A 24,660-nucleotide genomic window follows, 5' to 3' on the forward strand; every position below is an offset into this window, starting at 1 on the left:
TTCTATCCATTTGATGGCTGCTGAGTATTAACCTACAGAATATTTAAATACTTTTTTGTAGGAAGATATATGCTTACTGCTCAACAAAGTACTTCCTACAGCCATAAGTTGTCCTTCCTTAGAGCAGCAGTCAGCACCCTAAATAGTATTGATTCACCTTTCCCATTTATTCCTGGGCTCCTCCTATACCCAAGCACTTGGGTCACACACATCATTTATTGCATTCTTAATGGATAAGCAGCTTTCAATAACTACATTTTCATGGTCAATTATGACATACAACTAGTAGTTATTTCTGATTCCCTAAATAAATTTAAATCATGAAACCTCCATTTTTATTTAATTTTAATGTCTTCTCATGTCATGCACATAGCTAGCCTCTCTTTCTCTTGCCCCTTTTCATGCTTCTGTAGTTTTTCCTACTTGTTCCTTTAATTATCAAATTGGCACAAACTTCTGGTGCATTTACAAACTCTTTCCATGTCAGCCCCACAGCTATACAAAGCTTGTAACAGAGTTTACTGTTAAGAGTAAAATGATGTTTGCTAACATTTAGGACCTTTTCAAGCATGATGTAGGTTTCCATTATGTAATCAACGCAGAACAGTACCATAAGTTGTAGTATTTTTTCTTCTCTTCAAACATCTCACTTGAAACAATTGGTCTTTACCAATTAAGGTAAATTCTATTTTCACATATAGGGCAATGTTTACATATTAGAAACCTTAATTTAGAAAACAGCTGGGTTTTTTTTTTCATTCTCCAGTTAAGGTGACTGACAGTTTGCAAAGACAGAATGGTTAGGAAAAGAATGATAAATAAGCCTAGCCCTTCATAGAGACCATGAATATACAGCCATTTCTCACAAATGCACATTAAGTGCAGCTGAACATTCTTTTTGAAATATGCATACTATCAGCTTGCCAATATCATCTTTTAAGCTAATGTACTCAGACATTTCTTGGGAGAAAAATGACTTCTGTGATGAATTTTAAACCAAGTAACAAAAATATGTTATAGTTTCAAAGTGCATGACATTGCATTTAAATGTATCCCCACTTACAAATATTATAAATACTTACTGACTATAAATATGATGAATATAAAACAAGTGGGAAGTATTTTCCCTTGAAATACAACTTAAATCAGATTATCTCAATATTTTCAACCATCTCCTAAAGCATGGGAACGATTTCTGAAACTGCCTTGAGAACATGAGTAAACTGATGTCCTATGAGCAGAGGCTAAGAAATCCCTGCAATTCAATAGTCTCGATTTAAATCCCCCTTCACATCACAGAGTAAGTTATTTAGTCTACTTACACCTCTGCTTCTGAGCCTGGACAATGAAGGTTATCAGAGTTCCTGTCTCACAGGGTTGCTGGGAAAATTAGATGCAAAAATAAATGCAGCGTATTCTGTATGTATTTTTGTATGTATATATTTATGTATTTTATGTATGTGTATTTGTGCATTTTATACATATGTATAAATGTGGAAAATTAATATAAAGAAAAAATTTAAGAATATACTTGCCCATAGTGAAAATTCACTAAATGTACATTATTATTACTACACACAGTTTTGGGGCACTAAAATATCTCAAAGTGATTAAGTGTCTCTTTTATTATTAAACTGATTTCTTGTGAAACTGGTATTTCCCAATGATATTTCATAAAGTCTCAGATAATAAGCAAGTAAGATGATTTTATGGCAAAGCACTTTCAAAAAAGTACTCTAGAAATGTCAGGCATTATAATTGTTGATGACAAAGGTGATATTGATGATGATTACACTTTCCTTAAATCTTAATGTCATCCAGATGGTGCCCATTTTTTCAGCCTTCAGGAGTCACTCTTCCTTTTTATACAAGTAACAATATGTTAAGTCACAGTTGCCCCCACTACTGAGGACTGCATGCAGTGACACCATTAGACTCTCTGGGTTGCTTCTTCTTCAGTATGCACACAGCCTGCCTGAGGACGCCCAAAGCACAGCTAAGACCAAGTGGAAACCACAGGCAAATGGAGGATAATTGTAATGCAGGAAAAGAAAAGAAAACTAGTTCTTCCACAGGTAGTCACTTATTCTCTTTAGCCCTTTAAATAGTTCTTAGCATTTTACCTGCCAACATATTATAGAAATCACTTACCTCTTCCCAACTGAAATTCTTTTATACCGTGTCCTTCCTTTTGAGAATCTATGTATATGTTCCTGATTATAGAAAGAAGAGTAGCATTCCCCTGCCCACCTCAGTCTAAAATCTCAGTCCAAGACCTGTTTCCTGCCTGCCCAAGTGGTAGTCAGGGTGGAGGCATTGGGGGAGGGGGGGGGGAACTATCTTAATAGCCAAGGCTGTATTTTCCAAAGTTTGGAAAGCATCACATCAAAGTCACAACCAGGTCTTTACAATATTTTTCTTTAAGGAGGAGATTATGTTTGCATATCTTTTGAGTCTTCTTATCATCAGGGAACAAATATGTAGCGGAAATAAGGAATGAGAGAATGAGAGAGAAAGACCCATCTGTCAATGACAGACATTTAATTTTCAGAGAGTCTAGCCAAAAGCCGTGTTTAGGAGAAAATATATTTGGCTCTTCTAGAGGGCATACTCTTAATAAGTATATGCTCAATTTAACATTTCAGTCCATGGCACCTGTATTTTTTAAATCGAGATATATTAACATTATATTAGTTTCAGGTGTACAGCAAAGCAATTCTACATATGCATATACTGTGAAATGATCACCACAAATCTAGCTAGTAGTTAACATCCACCACCATATATAGATACAATTTTTTTTGCTTGTGATGGGAACTACTTCTCCAATTCTGGGTCTCCCAAGTAGCATAAAGTAAAATACCTGCTTCATGTCTAGTTTGTTAAAACTGCTCACAAAACTGGTGTCTCCCATAACAAAAGAGGTTTAATCCCCAGCCTAAATTCGCTCATCTGCACTGAAATTTAGAAACCATTTACCATCTCTCAAGTGGCATTTTCCCCAACTTCAATTGTTTTAAGATCTGGACACCCAACTTTGTCAATATGAATATGGATATATTTAAGTAAATATAAAGTACAAAAAGAAATTCTAAGAACAGTTATTTGGTAAAGGATACGTGAAGCATATATGTTCAATTTGTGAGATTTTCTAATAGTTTATGAATTCTAAGAAATACCAGATTATTGATCTAATATTTGCAGCTGAGGAACAGCAATTCCAAATAACTCTTTTTCATAACTCAAAATAGAACCAAGTCAAATAATGAGTTAGAGGTTGATTCCATGTTAGCTTGTCAGGACAAGAGTATATTTGTTCTTCTAATGCTTGGTGGAAAAAAAAATACTATCTGTTATTAGACAGCTCAGTCCACTTATTAAATATAAAAATATTTAGAATTAGTTTTATAGTAATTTTAAAATATAAAAATAAAGACTAAGAGGAAAAAAGAAAATCATTCCAAAAACTAGTTACACCTAGATATCATCACAATATACATAATACCACAGAGCACAAAGACTAGAGTCCGAAAGATACTTAGATGCCAGTTTAACTTACGATCTGAAGTGAGGGTCCTATGGCCCTATGAGAATCTTACCTCCACTGGGAAACCTGATGTGTAGAAGGCTTTTCTTAGATGTGGCTTGGAGAGTGAGGGGCTAGTCAAGAAGACACTAAAGGCCCAGCATGGCCCTTCTGGTATCTATAGGGGGTCAAATAAAAGTATCATTTTAAAAACTCAGAATGAGCGATGGAAACTTATTCTTCTTTGATGAATTATTGATAAAAGTTCAAAGGAAGGTGATGAAGCTGTCATCAACTTACTACCTTGGTTGCATAATCAAAAGAAACAGCTTTAGTCCAAAGGGGGTTAATTACATTACTAACTAAACCATTACCAGAAGTGTTTGAACTTCTAGAATCTTAATTTTATTTGCAATTATATAAGCAAACATTTTCCAAAATTACAGCTTTTCTTAAAGCATGATTCACTTTCCCTCTTGCACTGAAAAATAACTGAAAAGGATTCTTTTTTCCTCTAGAGCATTCTCTTTTCTCTGAAGGCATATTTATCACTTATAAATCATCAGATTTACAAGAATGATAAAAAAGATGACTTATCGAACAGTTATGCAATTCAACAAATCAATTGTTGTAATTGTCTTAATCTTTTTTCAATGAAAAATTGATTTCACTCAAGTAATTTCCCAATTCTGTCAAATTGTCAAATTTGTAAGTATGAAATAGATCTGCATGATTTTGATACTAAACTTGCTGTATTTAATGAACTTTTACACGGTCCTGAAAATTCTGGTATTTGGAAAACTATTCTTTTCATGGAATTTTTTTACATTAAGACATACTCATGAACGTGCATTACTGTTGCTAAAAATTTAATAAATTTTCCTCTGTTATGAAAATAGTTCTTATTTCAAGCTTTTGTTTTTCATCATGGCTATCTTATGTATCCACTCACTTAGAAGTCAGGATTTTTTTTTTTTTTCTATTCTTAAATCTCAAGCTATTATAGTAAAAAAGAAGAGACCATAACTTTTACAAAGACTTATATACTGGTCACCTATAAATATAGCCAGCCCTCTGGGAGTACAAACGTATTCATGAATGGTGATACCCAAAGATTCTGTGGATTGTGTTTCAAGGCTCAAGCAATGGTTTACTTTCCTTTAGGTCAATTGGCACATAGCCTTACTATCTCTTGAGGAGAATATCCTGGCTTGTGTTGGTTGCCTTTTTAACTATGTAGAAAGTAATGCTTTTTTTATGGATGACAAGCTACAAATCCCTTCAATTATTACTTTATTTATATCATTCTTTCCTGTGTAGTTGCCGTTACTAATCTTCTCACCAATATTTGCTGTTACACAATTCCAACAAGAGTTAGGCTTCTGTCATTTGATGAAATATATATTGGCTTCAATTTACTAAGTTTTTTTTTTCTTTCAGCTAAAAAATAATTGCTGTTAATGTTTTAGATGTTGCTTTTGTATAGGATCTTGTAAGAGTTCATGTTTCTAGTCATAAGTGATGGCTCTCAATGAGAATATATATATTCATTGACATGGTAGTTCCATAAATGTGCATGATGCTTTAGAAGCTCTCTTCCCTTCAAACAGACTCAGAGTGAGCAGTCCAAGACTGATACATAGAAAATACTCAGGAAAACATTAAAAACAAACACAAAAGGAATGAGAAAAACATATTTAGCACCTATGTGCTCCACATTAATTATCTTGCCTAATATTTATTTCATAGGGTTATAGGAAGATCATCTATGAAATAATTAAAAAAAAAACACTTAGTAAATTTCCCAAGGTCTCATCTTGACTTCTGATTCCTACTCTATGAGATCTTAGTTGTAAACACGCTCCATGAAAATAAGAATCAGTATGTGTTTTCTCTCATTAAGCATTATGATAACACTTCATTAGATGCTCCATTCTGAGGGAGGCTACTTTCAAGGCTGCTGGTATTTTCACATCAGTGTGGAAAGGGAGGGAGCAGTGTCATCTGCTGTATGTTTTAGAGCCCTGGTCACCACATGATATTTATGAGAGCCTATCCATTTGCAAATGCTTCTGAAAAGGAAGAATGAGGACTTCAACAATTATCATTTAACAGCATTGCAATAGATGAATCAGTAGAAACACTTATGACAAAGTAAAATAGTTGTATCAGCAGAACCCTAGAAATGACTGGATATGGAGACTAAATGAGCGACAAAAGTCAAGGATGACTCCTATGTTTCTAGCATCCATGGATGAGGGGATTTTCATGTCCTTCATTTAGAGAGAATACAGTTGAGAAATAGATTTTAGTTGAAATTACTAGGTCATTTTTAGAACATGTACAATTCAAAATTCCTGTAAGATGCATAAATGAGATTTCCAGGAACCAGCTGGATTTATGGGTCTTGAGTTCAGGGCAGAATTTAGGGCTAAAAATGTAACATGTAAGTGGTAATTGAAACCATGAATGTGGTTTAAGTAACCTTATGAGTATGAATAGTAAAAGGAACACAGTGCCAATGGAGACAACTTCGAGAATGTGAATATTTCAAGAATGGACAGAAAAACATGAGCCCACAAAGGAAACTAAGAAGTCCAGAAAAATAGGATGAGATCCAGGAGAAAATAATGTCACAAAACCTAAGGAGGTATTTCTGGCTGAAAGCAGAGAATGGTCAACAATGACAAATAAAATAAAGATAAAAAGGGTCTATGTAGCAGTGCAGGGGTGGCTCAGTTGCTTAAGCATCTAAGTCTTGATCTCAGCTCAATTCTTGATCTCAGCGGTCGTGAGTTCAAGCCCCACATCTGTAGCATACTTAAAAAAAAAAAAAGGTCTATGTTGTAGGTCATTGTTCATCTTGGAAAACAAACAAACAAACAAACAAACAAGGAATGAATTTGTACTGAAGTGGTAGCAGTAAGTATTTACTCCTGTATAAAGCAGCTTAATTTTCACAAGCTCAGAACTTGGATATAACTAAAAGGAAATGTGATGTCAAAAGCAGGAGTTTTGAAGAAGGGAGAAATTTCATGTTGGTGATTTTTCAAAGTCCTAACTTGTGAAAAAGCCAAGAGGTAAAACTGTTGAGTCAATCCAAAGCTATGGTTTTACAAGGGGTTTCATCAGAAGGACAAAGGGCAAGAGAGGCAGCATCATAGTGAAAGAGTGACTGAGGTGACTGATTTTAGAATCTAGGTTACAGGCACTTGGGTGGCTCAGTTGGTTGAGTGTCTGACTTAGGGTCTGGTCATGATCTCACAGTCCATGAGTCTGAGCCCATGTTGGGCTCCACGCAGACAGTGCGGAGCCTGCTTAGGATTCCCTCTCCTTCTCTGCCCCTTCCTCACTCACGTTCTCTCTCAAAAATAAACATTTAAAGTACAATACAATAAAATTTAGACTCTACATTAGAAAGGGAAGAAAGTGAATCTAGAAAGAAACAGATTAAAGGAAATGCAGTAGTCTGGGTCCTGAAAGTTTCCAAAGGTCCAAGAGTAGGCATATTGGTGTTACAGAGTTGGGAGGGATAGGTTTGTTATGGTTAAAGAGAGTGATAAATTGAAGTTGAATACTTCATATATAATAGAGTATGCTAGGTTTCAATATATTTCAAGATGGGTCAGATTCTGAATTTAGAGATAAAGACAATTACAACATCTTAGTAAACGAAGTGTCTTGGATTGAGTTATCCACAAAGACACTGAAGTCGTTTTGGAAGTTACTGAGATTAAAGTAAAAAGTTTAGATACCAGAAAGGCATTGCTAATAAGTTTTATGTTGATCAACGAATAGTGCTCTCTCTCTCTTGAAATTCATCCAAAAGTGAAAATGCATTGAAAATATAAAATGTACAATAGATTGAAATAGTCAAACAATAAGTCAAACTTATTTCGAGAATTAGCCAAGGCAATACAAACCATCAATAGCATTATGGAAAATAGATTAAAATATTTGGGTTTAACTTAATTGATAAGTATCTTCCCAGAAAAATTTGCTGTTTTATTTCCTTTTTACACCAGCTTTTTTAAAAAAAAAATGTGCTTCTTAAACATTTTTGATTGCATCATCTTCATATAACATATATATTATATAATGGTATGTATTTTACTAAACTACACAAATATACTACTGTGTCTTTTTCGTCTCCAGCTTTACTGAGATGTAATGGACACATAACATTGTGTGCATATGAAGTATAACAGCATGATGGTTTGATGTATGTATGTTTTGCAAAATGATTACCACAATAGGGACCAGACATGTTCAAAGAAGCTGTATGATGGGGAATTGGAATGGAAATGGAAATGGAAAAGGATCTCTGGGTATGTTATGGCTTAAATTTAAATTATGAGTTTGTAATTGGTACCATTTGCCCAGTGAATTCAGTTGCTCTAACAGTTGTTAACCTCATGCATGAGAAGGAAGTTAAGGATCTATGAATATAAAATAATGAAAATGTAACTTCTACAGACACTGAAATGACTAAAAATGAAGGCAGCATATGGGACAGAGAGGAAGAATGTGAGTCAGGTGTTACATTATTCAATAAAATCAGAGCAAGGAATGACCATTGCAGAAAGGGCAAATACAATTGAAGAGACACGAGAGGATAGTAGAGTTATGTGGTAGGATCCTTGGAAGTTTCACTCAAATATGGAAGCCTATCAGTCCTTCACAACATCTATTTTTAAAGAAACTCTTGGGGCACGTAGGTGGCTCAGTCAGTTAAGCAACTGGGTCTTGATTTTGGCTTAGGCCATGATCTGGCAGTTCATGGGATCAAGCCTCACATTGGGCTCTGTGCTGACAGTGCTGAGCCTGGTTGGGATATTTTCTCTCTCTCTCTCTCTCTCTCTCTCTCTCTCTCTCTCTCTCTCTCTCTCTCTCTCCCCGCTCATGATTTCTCTCTCAAATTTTAAAAATTAATAAACTTTAAAATAAAGTCTTATTCTGTTGAATGGAAGCATTTTTTAATGTTTTGATAGATAATCTCACATTAATTTCCTCAACAGGTTGTATTACCAATAGCTGTTAGGAAAGTTGTGTATTTACCATCACTATACATGGTCAAGTCAGTATAGTATAATGCACATATTTGAACCTAAGTAAAGACAAGACCTTTTAAAACATCTTCTTAAAATATGTGTGTGTGTGTTTAAGGGCCAATCAGGCACCAAAGAGTACAAGTTTCAGGCATTTAGATTTGGTTTTAATATAAGAATCTCTCAGTGGTAAGATCTTTCCTTTGAACAGCTGCTGGAGATGATGATTTGCTCATTGTTTGGACATGTTGAAGCTGGGTAGCAATGTTAGAAAGGGGATTCTACTGCCATGAAAGTGTCTTAAAAATTGATGAACTTGCAACCATAAAATAGGTCTATGAAATTGATATAACAAATTTCCAAGTATTCCATTGAAGAACCACATCTACAAATAAAGGTTACAGAGACATGATTTTTCTACCAGGGCTCTTGAGGAAGATTTCAAGCAATAAATTTAACCAGTCTTGCCCATAGGCCACAATACCTGGGTATATCCACAATATCCAACCTCCTCAAGAAGCTTCTTCTAGCTTAAGCATAAAGGGAGAGGAATGTGAATGGCTATTTCCATGATTTCTACTTTTCTTAGTGTCTTCTTGTGACTGGAGAGGTATTCCACTTACTCCTAATTTGAATGATACTAGTGTCCCTGGAGCTCTTAGAGGTACCTCCAACACAGCTTAATCAGCAACTCAACTGTTGAAGTTGTCTGAAAAGCAAGCTCTCCACAGTAAATGTATCTTCCCAGCATATGCCAGATACCCAACTCATTTTCATGGCTCCAGGTGCCAAGCTAAATGACTGCCTCATGTCTTAGGCCAAGATCAGGCAGTGTCCACAGAGCCATTTTCCCCAAAGTTTGTGCAAATCTGGGGGATGCATCACTTCTTCTATATAAGATGAAAAAATTGGGATGCCTGGGCGGCTCAAACATCCGACTCTAGATTTTAGCTCAGGTCATGATCTCACAGTTTGAGCCCTGCATGGGGCTCCACACTGGCAGTTTGGAGCATCCTTGGGATTCTTTCACCCTCCTTCTCTTTGCCCCTCCCCAGCTTGCTCTCTAAGTAAATAAATAAACTTAAAAAAAAAAACTCCCTATGGACTACACTAGGTTTACTCTCTTGCTCTTGTCCCCTTCAATTTGCCTGCCCACCTATATTATATTTTAAGCCAATGCCTCCTAAAATAGAATTAGTAAACTACCTTCCTACCCCTTCTTGTTTGTTTGTTTGTTTGTTTGTTTGGCTTGTTTCTTATAGCTTTGTTGGCTCATTGGCTCTTTATTTTGAGTTTTAATAGTAATTGTGGGATTTCCTATTTCACAGGTGAAACAACCACAATAGAAGAAATCATGTCTAACATGGGAATTATGCCAGTAGATATGTATGATTTTCCAAATACATTTCCTAAAACTTACCATGGTCTAGATTTTCATATTTCTTTTTAATTATTTACTTCTAGCATTCTATTTGAGATCTTCCAGTATGAGGAAGTCCTATATGAATGTATATATCCCTCTAGGAGTGAATTTGAGAGGAAAAAGTAGTTACAACTACAGATTCAAACCAAATCAATACTTGAGCACTGTAGAGATCTATGGTTAAGGGAAATTACTTATTTAACACTATTTAGGCACATTTTACCTTGGAATGTCACCATAATTTGTATACATTAAAAATGCATTTAAAAAGATGAGTTTTAGAGCATAACTGAAAAATAGAATATTAATAATTATTATTATGGTTATTCTGCTTATAAATGAATTTAGTGCTAGCATAGCCAGCATAGCAATCTTTTCCTTTTTCTTCATTTAAATCCCCCATACAGTATTCTTCTTCTATTCTATCCATAGAAAGTTAAGAAATGATGTGAAAGTGTTTATATCCTTTAATCTGAGTACACAGAATTCTAAGTTATATAGCTGTAGTAGAATTAACAGAGTTCAAACTACTTAGTGTTTCAGAGGATGAATTTGAGACTCATAGGAGTTGAGTTGGCTACAGACCTGAGATTTATTTTTTCTCTCCACATATGGAGGGGAATCAGTTCTCCTGCCCCATTATTGTACTTTTCCCAATACTCTTGGAAGTTTATAAGATACAAAATGGTTTCATCAACCTCAGCTGTAGCTAGGAACTCAATTGGCTCAAAGCAGATTTCAAGGAAACATTGAGTCCATTCTGAGTTTAATAAAATTCTACTTTTGCTTTAAAAATGGCCATTTCCTCAATTTGAACATTTTATCCAAACACTCAGAGCATGTTGCTCTTACAAAAAAATTAAAGACAAATTTTACTCCTTAATCACTTCTTTTGCTTTTTAAAGTAGACATCTCTAACTAGAAAAACTTGAAAGTATGAGCTACAAAAAAAGATTAATTTTCTTTCTCATCACAAATACCATAGTCCTTCAGTCATTTATAACTTTTTCCTGGCAGAGCTGCCCTGCATCATTTATATGATCTTTTCTCAAGCCCTGGCCAGGTTTCTCTGGTGCTGCTTTCCAGGAATTTCTGGATTAGAACCATATTTTTCGTGTATTCATTTTTTTTCCTTCAGTAATTATGTCTTCTTTTTCTCGATCACAGTTAGCTATTAGATATGCTGGCTAACATCACAGTGATATTTAAAAAAATTTTTTTAGTCCCCATCTAAATGATGGTATCAGGCCATCATTAAGCCTCATGAATAAAAACTGTATGGAACTTATAAATTTGAAAACATTTTAAAAAATATTTTTACACTATTATTTATCCTTTTAAAAGTTTGAGGTACAAACTGGCATGCAATTAACTGTTTTTAAATCATACAATTTGATGGGGTGCCTGGGTGGCTCAGTCAGTGAAGCTTAAGCATCCAGCTCTTGATTTCCACTCAAGTCATGATCTCAAGCTTGTGAGATCGAGCCCCACATCGGGCTCCATGCTGAGTGTGGAGCCTGCTTGGAATTTTTCTCTCCCTCTAACCTGTCTCTCTTTTAAAAATCAATGAATAAACTTAAAAAATAAATCATACAATTTGATAACTTTGGACCTATAGGTACATCTATGAAAACCGTCACCACCATCAAGATAATGAAGATATCATTCATTCCTCCAAATTCTCTCATGCCTGTTTATAATCCTTCCCTCCAACTCCTCCACATATGCCTTGCTGACTGCCAGGCAACCATTGACCTGCTTTCAGTCATGATCAATTTATTTGCATTTTCTAGAATCTTACATAAATCTTATACAGTATGTTTTCTATTGTATCTAGCTTTTTTTCACACAACATAATTATTTTGTGATTCACCCATACTGTAGCATATTTAAATAGTTCATCTGCTTTACTGCTGAGAGTATTCAGTTGAATGAATGTATCAGTTTGTTTATCCATTCATTTGTTGATGGACATTTGGCTGGCTTCCAGTTTGGGTCTATCACAAATAAAGTTGCTATGAACATTCATATACAAAATCTTCCGACATAGGGGCGCCTGGGTGGCTCAGTCGGTTAAGCGTCCGACTTCAGCTCAGGTCACGATCTCGCGGTCCGTGAGTTCGAGCCCCGCGTCGGGCTCTGGGCTGATGGCTCAGAGCCTGGAGCCTGCTTCCCATTCTGTGTCTCCCTCTCTCTCTGCCCCTCCCCCATTCATGCTCTGTCTCTGTCTCAAAAATAAATTAAAAAAAAAAAGTTAAAAAAAATTTTAAAAAAACAAAATCTTCCGACATATGTTTCTATTTTTTACAGGTAAACACTGAGGAGTGGAAAAGCTCAATCACATGGCAAATGTATGCTGAGCTTTGTAAGAAATCCACAAACTGTTTTACCAGGTTACTGTACCATTCGACATTACCATTAGCAGGGTATAAGAGTTCCATTTCATCTGTGTCCTTAGCAACTCGTGATAGTCTTTTTTTTTTTCTTTGTAGCCATTCTTATAAATATATGGTGATACATCATTGTGATTTTAATTTGCCTTTCTCTAATGACTAATGATGTTGAGCACCTTTTACGACTACTCTTCTTGGTAACAATGGAACCAGTGGCTTTGATATTTGTACCAATACCCTGGGGTCTTAGAGAACTGAGTTATCTACACACAAATGGTTGGCCTGAGTGAGATCAAGAGTACTCATCTAATGGGAAACCCTAGAAGTACATAAATCTCCCTTCATCAAGATGACAAACTGAAATAAAACATGTAGCTGGTAGAAATTATATCACAGATAAGGAAAAGGGAAACAGTATCTTTAAAATTCAAAGAGAAATAATTCCTCAGATATTATGTAGTTTAAGAACCAACTTTTTCTTTAAAACTACTTGATCCTCAATAATATGTAAAAAGGAATGATTAGAATAGAAGAGGAGCAGAAAACCTCAGGAAGAGATCAGACTCAGATTAAAGAGCAACCATGTAAAATGACAATAAATGTGCCATCTCAATGTTTGAAGGAAAAGGTGTTTGATGCTAGATTTTTATTCTAGCTAAATTGCCTGTCACCTGTGAAAGCAACAAAGATATCCACAGATATTTGAGAGCTCCAAAAAAAAAAAAAAAGAAAAAGAAAAAGAAATTAGTAAATCACACTTAGTTTAAAAAAATAAAGACGATGTACCTCATTAAACTGAGGAATGAATTCATATATTTACTTGTTAAATCAATATTGAATCATTGTCATTGTCAGGCAATGTGTTTGGGGTTCTGGGAAACAATAGAAAAGATATCACTTTTCATCAAATAGATGTTGGCCTTTAAAATGCATTGCTAACCATGGATTATTAAAAAAAATTATTTAGTATTTAACACTTCTCATTTAAAGGACAGGAATTTAGTCACTATTAAAATGGTGTATGGTTTACTGTTTTATTTGGCAAGGTCACTGACAGACCTGTTCTGACCAATCCAATACCATGGTTAATGCAAACTTCGTAGTCATTTACCACGTACGTTAAATGGGTGGGAGCAATCAATTACTAAATAAATGAGTGAATAAGTAAACAAAATATTTGATTATAAAGTCATCTGTCACCTTTATTTTCAGATTCGCAGAAGATTTCAACATTGCTTATAGTTACAACCCTGAGGTACTCTGCATGTGCTTTCATTGTACAATAGATAGGAACAATGTCTGTTTTGAGAATTCTGAGTAACAGACAATATGTAGATCTTTAATTTCAAGTGACAACTACTGGTCACATTCTGTCCTGCAAATGATTGATTTAACAAAGAGTGGGGGAGGGAATCTGATCTCTGATTTATCTGCCCCACTATCCCTAGGTTAGGCACATTCTTGGTAATGTACTGAATGAAGGCTTTTATGTCACTTGTATAAATATCAACCTGGAAAATGTTAGAATTTTGACTTTTACCAGACACAGCAACTGAAAAGCTTTTCTGACAGGAGGTTAGCCAGCCGGCTCCAGAAAGAGTATGAAGAACGAGAAGAACCGCTCTCACAGAACCCCTAGAAACTGAACATGGAGTCTCCCCTCTTTACAATCCCATGCTGTTTCCAGAATTTACTTCATATAATGGAAGGTTTTTTTGTTAGGACCACAAAGAGGGGGGAAAAAGACTTCAGAAAAACAACATAAATTTCTTCACTATTATTTCTGCATTCCTTGTTGACTCACATGCCTCTCCTGCAATAAATAATTTACTGTAATAAAAAATTTACTACACTAAAACTATCATTAAGGTCACTGAAAGAATAAATCATCATGTTTTACAGAGTATGCCTAGCTAAGCTAACCAACTTTACTGCTTGGATTTTTATTTGCTGGGTGATGGGATGTGCAAGGCAGTTAGAGGAAGTAGGGATTACTGAATAAAAATTAAAACATTCCTACGGCAAGCCACCAGGATTGAACTTGACCTTTGGGAAACAAATCGAAGAGTCTCATAAAAGTTGTGCTTCAAGCCACATCAGAGTTATTTTTATGGACAAAATCTCCAGTGAGATCGTTGACGACATGTGTACTCATGACTCTCAAAGGAAAGAATGGGACATAATGCCAGCCTGTTAGCAATCCTTCAAAAACAGTAGGACACTTTCAAGTCATTCTTCATTGTAAAATACTAACGAAAGCTCCCAGAAAACTCCCTTTAGTTTTGTGTCATTTTATTTATATATGTGTATGTATGCTATATACGTATAAATATTTCATATATAATGAATTAGGTCTATTGGAACAGCTTTGGATAACTGTTTAATAATTCAGATAACAATGTAAATAAACTATTATCTAATTGTCCAATGAAATTTTATATATGTTTCAAATTGCTTTCTGGAACTTACCACCTTTTTGAGCAATGAGGTATTGCTCAAATATTAAATGATACTCTGTAGCTTTAAAATACAAGAATGGTCTCATTGGGGAAAAAAAAGCATACCTTGTAGACAGAAGGCATACCTTTCTAGACAGAAATAAATTATAGGGCCTAAACCTTATGTTATTGATATTTAGAATACAACAAAAGGGAGGATACTATTTGTGACTATACCTGTGATTCCAAAGCTGAGTGTAAAGGTAACTGAAGTTGAGCTCATAATCTCAGGAAGCCAGAGTAATTGTCTAGGTTATCAATGATGATACTGAAGTCACTGGGAATGTTGCCAGGATTCAAGTGAAAAGAATATGGAGTCATGTTCAAAAATCTTAGGGAAGCCAAGAATTGAGAGTGGCCTTGTTTTCATTCATGTCTTTAGCATTTTTCCTTTCATTATAACTGTGTCCTCATACTCAATATGTAGAATGATATATATCATTTCCTTAGCATAAGATTTTTAAGATTTTTTTTTATGATGGGGGCACCTGGGTGTCTTCGTTGAGTGTCCATCACCAGCTGAGGTCATGATCTCACAGTTTGTGAGCATCAGGCTTGCTGCTGTCAGCTGAGAGCCCACTGTGAATGTTCTGTTCCCCTCTCTGTCCCTCCCCCACTCCTGCTCCTGCTCTCACTCTCAAAAACAAATAAATTTTTTTTTAATTAAAGAAAAAAAGGTTTCTTTATGATGACCCAAAGCATGTAGGTAGGAAGAATGACCCAGGGCCTTATGTAGGACTAACCTGGACTGGAGAAAACCACCTAGATAGGAGGATATGATGAAGTATAGCATAAGGGTCAGACACAGTGCTCAAGAGAGATAGGGACCAAAGTCACTCTTGCGGGAATTGAAGAACAATGAGTGAAGCATGGCAACACAGAACTGGGGTGAGCATGCCCCCCTTAGACACCTATCAGGCTAAGAATAAAGGAAAAGTCTCCCTAGGCAAGGAGAGTGGCAAGTACAAGGGAGGGGAGATATCCCCAAAAATTTAACTGAAGCAGGGAAATGCTGTCCTGGGCTGAATGACAGGATGGGACTGAGAATCAAGGCAGAATCCCACACTCCCAAATCAAACCAACACAAATGAAAAAGCTTCCAAGTGTCAAAAGAGAGATTCGGGGAGAAGGCTAGGCAGGATAAATCCAGTGACCGGAAGTTTATATAAATTTGAGTCCACTTTAAGCAAACGAATACAATGTTATTAGCGGCAAGTATTAGGACTCTTCTCAAAAACTTGGGAGATCTCTGTGCATGTAGGGTTCTATAGCTTCAACTCCATTGGCTTTACACCTGTGCAAGGGAAGGGGCTTGAAAGGGATATCGTGAGAACTTTGTGATTGCCCCTAAAGCACCTACAATTTCCTGACTACACTCCTGAAGCTACTACAGGAAAGTATTTTCTGCCCCATCTGAATGGTCTGGGAATCAGAGCAGACGGCACCTTCAACTGCCAGGATTACAGGGGCTGACGGTGGCAATGTGGAAAGAATGGAATTAGGAAAAGTGAAGCAAGAAATTTACACAGAAATTTCTGATTTGCAACAGTGAGATGAGAACAGTGATTTCCTTGCTAAATTTCAAAAGATGATTTGGGTATCAGAAAATACAATTACACACACTTGTATGTATATCTGAGCATTCTTTTTTTTTTTTTTTTTTTTTTTTACGAAAAATGTATATAGGAATGTGAGGAACCAAAAAGACAAATGCCAGGGTGTGCCTGGGTTGATCCGTTGGTTCAGCGTCTGACTTTGGCTTAAGTCATGATCTCGCGGTCCGTGCATTTCAGCCCTGCGTCAGGCTCTCTGCTGTCAGCTCGGAGCCTGGAGCCTGCTTCAGATTCTGTGTCTCCCCCTCTCTCTGCCCCTCCCCCTGCTTGCACTCTGTCTCTCTCTCTCAAAAATAAATAAGCGTTATTTTTTTTTTAAAAAGACAAATGCCAGGATAAAACAGTAACATGCACCAAGCAACAATTTTTTAAATAATTTTTTCAACTATAAACTATGTTAGAACCACATTAAAGAAAAAAAAAAGAGTAATCATGACCAATCCAACCCAGATACATCCGTTTTAGTTTTTGTTCACTTTTCTCAGATTTTTAAAATATACATCTTTGCTTATATAACCCCTTGTCCTTTGAAGCAGTAGAGGCTGTTCCTCAGTGTTAAAACAGATCTCTACTACTTATTCACTAACTTCTAAACTGCCCCCCTCCTTTCTTTGAGTCTGGTCAAGCTGCACTTCATGCTTTAAGCATCATTTTCAACCCTGTTGCTAACTGCTTAACAACAGCTAATGTAGCCCTTGATTTCATTAATGGAAGCATAATGCCCAGAACACAGGTGTTAATAGCCCCTCTCTACCCTGGGCTGGGCAGACCGCATGCAGATCACTATGTTCATTCTCAAAAACACATTTTATAAGGGTCATTGACAAATGGAATTACATTCGTTCAAAAGAGGATTATCAGGATGGTGAATGCCAAATGAGGGACATTAAAGAAATTGAGGGTGTTTAACCTTGAGAAGAAAAGCCCTGCAATGAAATGGGGAGATGTGATAGATCCCATCAATTATCTGAAGTTTTGCCATGTGGAAGAAGCATTAGGCTTGTTCCATGCAGCTTGACCATTAGGTGGAAGTTACTGGGAATCAAGTTGCTGCTCAATCTCAGTGAACTTTCTAACAAGGAAGGCTGCCTGAAATTTTAATAAGCTCTCTGCTCCCCGTCCCTCAGAGTGTTCAAGCAGAGATTGGAGCACCACCTGGCAGATGTGCTTAATTGGAAGATAAGTCGAACTGGCTGGAGTTACAAACTCAGATGTCTTCAAAGCCGCAGGCAGGTACGTGAGAGGAAGCAGACCAGAGTCACCACAGGGAGATGAAGCATGTGGCATGCCAGAGTGATGCCCCACCCCCACCTGAGGGCTTGCACTTTCATTTTGAAGCATTCTGATTACACACACACACACACACACACACACACACACACACACACACACAGAGTTAGCAGGCCATAGTCAACCTAGAGGCACCAGTTCGTGACCTTTAACTATGTCTTTTCTAAGATCTCTTCCAAGGTTAAAGTCCCTGCAGTCTAGGACTATGTTCAATGTGCCCAAGGGATTATATAATGTTTTTATGTTAATGATAACAAATAACTGTTTACTTTAACTTAATCTAGGATTAATAGGAAATGCCATTCACAAGAACTACTTCTATCATTATACATGTAAGTAAATAGGATCCTTAAACACTGAGGATTTGAATAATCTGCACATGTGCATTCTTCTTCCCAGGTATTTCACACTAAATCCCCTACCAATAACTAATGTGGAAAAGGGAGGTTAAAATTAATACCTGGTACTTAAACAACTGCCCTTTTGTCCAGATAGAGGATTAAAATCCTTACCATTGTTTCAAATAACTAAATATAAAGTATATTATGATATAAATTGGCTAAAACACCATTAAAATGATAGGTTTTCTATGTAAGTAGTCCTATCACAGACAACAAACTGCACTTTTGAGAGCCATGAAATAATTTAAGAGGAAAAACAACCTTAAATATACAATAAATTTTTATCTTGTTTCAAATGCCACTAATCAGGTCTCTGGTACTTGAGGTGCCTGACTGATAAATTTAGATGTGGGATTTGGTCAAAGTGGTATTTTTCATTGACAATTAACTAAATACCAGTAATTGATCATTGAATAGGAGGAAAATATTTGGGAACAAAAATGAGGCTTATCAATTTGGTTTTGAACTGCTATGTTTGAAGCATCTGTGGGATTCCCATGTGTCAAAAAATGGACAGAGTTGGTCCTAGAACTCGAGGGAGAGATGTCAAATTTTACAGCTTGAGTGCAAATCTAAGTGCTACTTAAAGCTGAGGGAGCAGATTAAGTCCATGCAAGATGGGCAGATCAAGTAAGAAGAGAGCTAAAGACAAACCTAGGATCTGCGATAGTTATAATGTGGGGAGAGTTAAGAAGGCCTAGAAAGAAATCAGAATGGAGGAGTCAGACGGCTAAGAGCAACTTCAGGGACAACTGGTGCATGGAGTCCACATTAGCCCAATTTCAAGAAAAATAAGGTGGCTAGTAAAACCAAATGTCATGAAGGAAAAATATCCCATGACGTGAAGGACTCTTGGTGACCAAGACCAGAGAATTTTTCAGAGGAGTGAAGGGCCTGAATCCTAATTAGAGTGGTTGGAGAAGGGGTACATGAAACTGCAGCCATTTATTGGGAGTTCTTTAGTATTTTTTGTGCTGTTATCTTACACATATATTTTCCCCCAAAATATAAAACACCTCTTTTAACATTTTTAGACAATGCCTTATCTTTTTACTTCTCTGCTCACATAAGCTGCTCAAAGTTATATACTAGCTCAGTTCTGCTTCCTCAGCCCTGCTTACTTTTCTATCTATTTGCTTATATCCATCTTACGGGAATATGAACACCAGGGTAGATATACAGAAGTGTTCAAAACAACATTATTAGAATAATGAAGTTTGCAGAAAATCCAAAACATCCTAACTAGAAGGAGGATTAAATAAATTATCGAGTACTATGGTATATGCAACTATTAAAAATGAGCACTGTAGACCTGTATATACTAACACAGAAGGAACTTAATATGTTAACAAAATTTAAAGAGCAAATTTTGGAATAGGATCCTATAACATCATTTTTAACATGCATATATATCTACCTATATAATCATCTATGAAACATACTCATGTTTTAATGAGTTACAGGTGCCACAGAATATAACCCAAATTGCTGGTTATTTTGTAAACATTAAACTAATACAAGACCTAAGTACTGTTTCCATATCTTATATATACATTTTGTACAACAAAGTGTTTGTGCATGGTTTATATAAGTTTGAGGCTTACTTCCCTAACATATCTAATATCTAACATATCTATCTAATGTACTCCATCAAATTAAAACCCCTTTCTTCCATTCTCAGAATACCAAGTTATCAAGTGGATATTGTGTTTTCATTCACAAATCTTTTTTGGCCACTAATTCCATTCCTCAACATCCTACAGAATATGTACATTAGGATGTATGTGCTAAAAGTATTTACTATTCCATGGCTTATAACAGTCAAAATTAAGAGAATACCCAAATAGTCACAGTGGAAAGAGGATTAAATAAACTAAGATACATGGACTCGAAGTATGCAGCTGTTAAAATGAAGGAGCCTTGCCAACAGGTACATGAAAAGATACTCAAAGATCATCAGGGAAATGCAAATCAAAACAATGAGACATCACCTCATACCTGTTAAAATGGCTATTATCAAAAAGACAAAAAATAACACGTGTTGGCAAAGATATGGAGAAAAGAAATCTTTGTGCACTGTTGGTGGGAATGAAAACTGGTGGTGTAGCCACTGTGGAAAACAATACAGAGATTCCTCAAAAACTTAAAATATGACCTAGCAATTCCACTTCTGGGTATTTATCCAAAAAAATCCCAAATACTAATACAAAAAGATATGTACCCCCATGTTCACTGCAGCTCTACAATAAACAAAATATGGAAACAACCTAAGTGTCCACCAATAGATGAATAGATAAAGAAAATATGAAATGAAATGTTATTCAGCCATAAAAAAAGAAGGAAATCCTGCCACGTGACAATGTAGATGGATCTTGAAAGCATTATGCTAAGTGAAATAAGTCAAAGAAAGAAATACTGTATGATCTCACTTATATGTGGAATCTTAAAAAAAGAAAACAACAGCTCCTAGATGCAAGAGAACAGATTAGTAGTTGTGAGAAGCAGGGAGGTGGGAGATGGAAGAGGGGGAAAAATGGGTAAAGGATGTCAAGAGGAACAAACTTCCAGTTATAAAACAAGTCATAGGGATGCTAATGTATAGCACAGTGCTTATAGTTAATACCACATTGGGGATTCAAAAGTTGTTAAGAGTTAACATTAAGCTCTCATCAGAAGAAAATATTTTAACTATGTATGGTGACAGGCCTTAACAAAACAGCATGATCATTGTGTAATATATATAAAGATTGAATCCTTACGTTGTACACTTGAAACTAATAATAATATTATATATCAATTATACCTCAAAAAAGGAGCCTTGTCTGCATTTATGGTCATGGTTTTGCTCTTTAAAAGCTGCAACATCCGTTTACTAGTATTTTATTTTGCATTTTTTGTTTCTTAAGTGAAATTAGTCCATATAGTATTTTGCTACTGTTATTGTTCATTACTAAATTTTGTTATTCAAGTTCATCATTTTCTCATGATGTGATATTTCACTATAGTGTAGAAGAATTATCTTTTCCCTTAAAATCATGTGAGAACTGGCCTAAAAACCAAATGGTCCAAAAACACCAATGGGGTGTTTTTGATCCCTTTAATTGCCTTCTCAATTTGTTTGGTAATAAGGTAAAAGAAGACAGCATGCTGGAGACCATTTAATGTTTTGCTTTTGGAGGAAGTCTCATTTAAGTAAACTCCTTGAGGTGACAAGAACATTGTGAGGTCAAGATAAAAATATGGGCAATCTTGCTTTCAGAGAGCACAGTGGACTAGAGAGACACAGAAACTCTATTCCAAAGAATAGGAGAAAAGTTGTCCTGTGGCCAAGGTGGTTTTCATTTTGGGCAGTGCTTGAGTCCTGTGGATAAATGGCAGTGTGGATGGAATTAGCTAGTCCCAGGTCTCCCAACTTTGAGACAAAATCACTTTGCTTTGGTATCAGAATTATTTGCGGCAGTGTTTAGAAGAATTCTGTCTTATATAAAAGGTCAAAAAGTAGAGATTCCCAACAAAATCTTGTGGTTTGGAGGAATCTGTGACTGGGTGTCAAATCTTATCCAATTTTGGGGGCCTGTCATATGGCCCACTCCTTCCAGAAGCCATCTCTATCTACTGTGTTGATCTGTTCTTCCTCTTAAAACCAGTAGCTCTTAGTAACATAGTTGTCTAATGATGTTTTTTATTAACAAAAGTTTTATTTTGAAATAAATTCAGAATTTTGGAAAATTTGCAAAGGTAGTTCAAAAAGTGCATATATCCTTTCTCCCAGTTTTCATAATGTTAAATAGGGGTATTTTTGTCAAAAATAAAAATTTGACATTGGGACAAAATAATTAAACTATAGACTGCATTCAGATTTCACCAGTTTTTCATCCATGATCTTTCTCTGTTCCAGGATCCAATATAGTTTACCATGTTGCATTTAGTCATATCTCTATTCTCCTCTAATTTGTGACAGAGTCTCAGTCTTTATGCTTTTTATGATCTTGACAGTGGGAAGGATGATCAGCTAGGTATTTTTTCCTTTAATTTGTATTTGTCTGTAGCCTTCTCACAATTACAGTGGAAGTACAGGGGGGAAAAAAGCTATAGAAGTAAGGTGTCCTTCCGCCACGGACTCAATGGTTGTCTCTCTCAAAAATTCTGTGGTGATGGGGTGCCTGGGTGGCTCAGTCATTCAAGCATCTGACTTCAGTTCAGATCATGATCTCACAATTCATGAGTTCTAGCCCTGCGTTGGGCTCTGTGCTGACAGCAGAGCTGGAGCCTGCTTCAGATGCTGTCTCTCTCTCTCTGTCTCTCTCTCTCTCCACCCCTCCCCGCACCTCTGTCTCTTAAAAATAAGTCAGCATTAATTTTTTTTTAATTAGTATGGTGAAGTCCCAACCCTCCAGTGTGACGGTATTTGGAGGTAGGGCCTTTAGAAGGTAATTAGGTCAGGAGAGTGGAACCCTCATGAATGGGATTAGTGCCTTTATATGAAGAGGTGAGACACAGGATTCTCTGGACAGTGAAACTACTCTGTAAGATACTTAATGATAGATACCTATCATTATACATTTGTCCAAACCCATACAATGTATAGGAAGGCTGCTGTCTGCAAACCAAGAAGAGGACCCTCATTGGACACCAAATCTGCTGGCATTCTTGATATTGGACTTCCCAGCCTCTAAGAGCTATAAGAAATACATGTGTGTTTTTTTTAAGCCACGAGTCTACAGTAAATATTATAGCAGCCTGATCTAAGACACCCTCTCATCCTAAGATACCAGGAATACATGATATCAATATGACTTATCACTGATGATATAAACATTGATCCTCTGATTGATGTGGGACCTTCCAGGTTTTACCACTATAAAGTCACTATGTTTCCCTTTCCATACTCTATTGTTTGGAAATTAATCACAAAGTCCAGCTCATACTTAAGGGGAGACAGATTAATCTCAACTTTCTGGATGGTCTCATAGTTGTGGTTTGGAGGAATCTGTGACTGGGTGTCAAATCTGGGTGGATACTTATTTTATTCTGTGGGTTATAACCAAACACAGTCATTATTCTGTTGCTCAGAGTTAAAGTTCTTTTAACATATCACCAGATGAGTTTGTTCTTCTTCCCCCCTTCCCACTCCTGCAACTTCCAGATAGTCCCAACCCTCCAAATCTAGGCAGTGCTTTCCAGAACTCCTTTGTTGTCCTCCCTGGGATCCAGCAGAAAGCACAGAATAAAGGTTCATCAAATACCTATTGATAGATATTAAGTAAAGAGAGAGAGAGACATATCTGCCACAAGGTAAGTCTATATGAAAATCATTTCAACCAGATAATTTTCTGCCTTAATCTTGTGGATCTCAGAGGGAAAAATGTTAGAGGCATTGAGGTCAATATAAGCACACTTAAGGAAAAAGACATCTTCAAGACAATTCTCAGAGGTAAAAAGCTGTTTATATCCCATTTGGCATAAGTCTTGACTTTTCTCTTTCTATAATGTCACATGTGTGTTAGGCATTCTGGCCTTTCCTATAAAACTGCCTATTTATAAAGAAGTGCCATGGATTTTGAAAAATCAAGACCCTAAAGATTAATTTTAAGCAAACTTAAAGTTAAAAAATAAAAACTAGCATTTACCCAACATAAAAAGGAAACACTACAAATTTTAATTACCCTAATTAAAAAAAACCCCAACTGTTATTATTGCAATAATCAATTCCAAAGCTGCATATACTAATGAGACAAACACACTACTCTGATACTTGAAAGCTCTTGACCCTAACGTACTAGAGATGTGTGATTCTCTAATTAGGATTCACACCATCATGTGCTATTACATTTATCAGCCGAGGAATGCGTTTGTAAATTCCTTCCTGTGAGCAAAATGCCAAGTGCTCAAAGGCCAAGTCTAAACAGTCAAAATGAAGTAGAATATCAAGTAATTATATAACAAATTTAGACAGTGTAGACAATAATTACTAAGGCCAAAGCATTCATCCTAGGCAATGGGACACCCAAGTGACTTAAGTATTGGGCTAGCTGCATCTAGACATAATATTGAGTTAAATGCATTATTAGATAGAGTTTAAGAAGTTTGATTGCTATTTATTCCAATTAAGAAAACAAAAGCTAACTATGTAGAGACAACTATTATGATTGAATTCAAAAAATAAACTGTAAGAACGACATTCCAGAGCATTAAGTAGGTTTGCAAGATAGTTGGAAGAATGTTCTGGGGGTGGGGGGTGAGATGGAGGAAGTTCATCAGTAAAGGAAGTCTACTTTTCTTATTTCATATTTGAAGTCATCAGATTTGACAAGCTACTAGCCCTCAAAGAGCTTAGTTTTCTGATATACCTTGAAATAGGCTGTCGGCTCTTCTCACATGGGGTCAAAGCTAGAGTGGGCACACTGTACATTGGCAACTTCTATAAATACTATTTCCCCTTTGCTTACTTCAGGAAACACACCACCT

The 24,660-nt window shown here is 36.1% G+C and overlaps 1 protein-coding gene across 1 annotated transcript in view; it reads right to left on the reverse strand.

Annotated features, from left to right (window-relative positions):
- KLF12 (Kruppel like factor 12) overlaps positions 1 to 24,660 on the reverse strand; it is a 1,158,470-nt gene that overhangs the window by 1,038,427 nt on the left and 95,383 nt on the right. The window contains exon 3 of the mRNA XM_042927869.1: positions 3,600 to 3,704. The gene's annotated coding sequence lies outside the window, so the exon portion shown is untranslated. The remainder of the gene's footprint in view (positions 1 to 3,599; positions 3,705 to 24,660) is intronic.

The sequence above is a fragment of the Panthera leo genome, chromosome A1 (genome assembly GCF_018350215.1).
Source record: "Panthera leo isolate Ple1 chromosome A1, P.leo_Ple1_pat1.1, whole genome shotgun sequence".
Lineage (NCBI taxonomy): Eukaryota > Metazoa > Chordata > Mammalia > Carnivora > Felidae > Panthera > Panthera leo.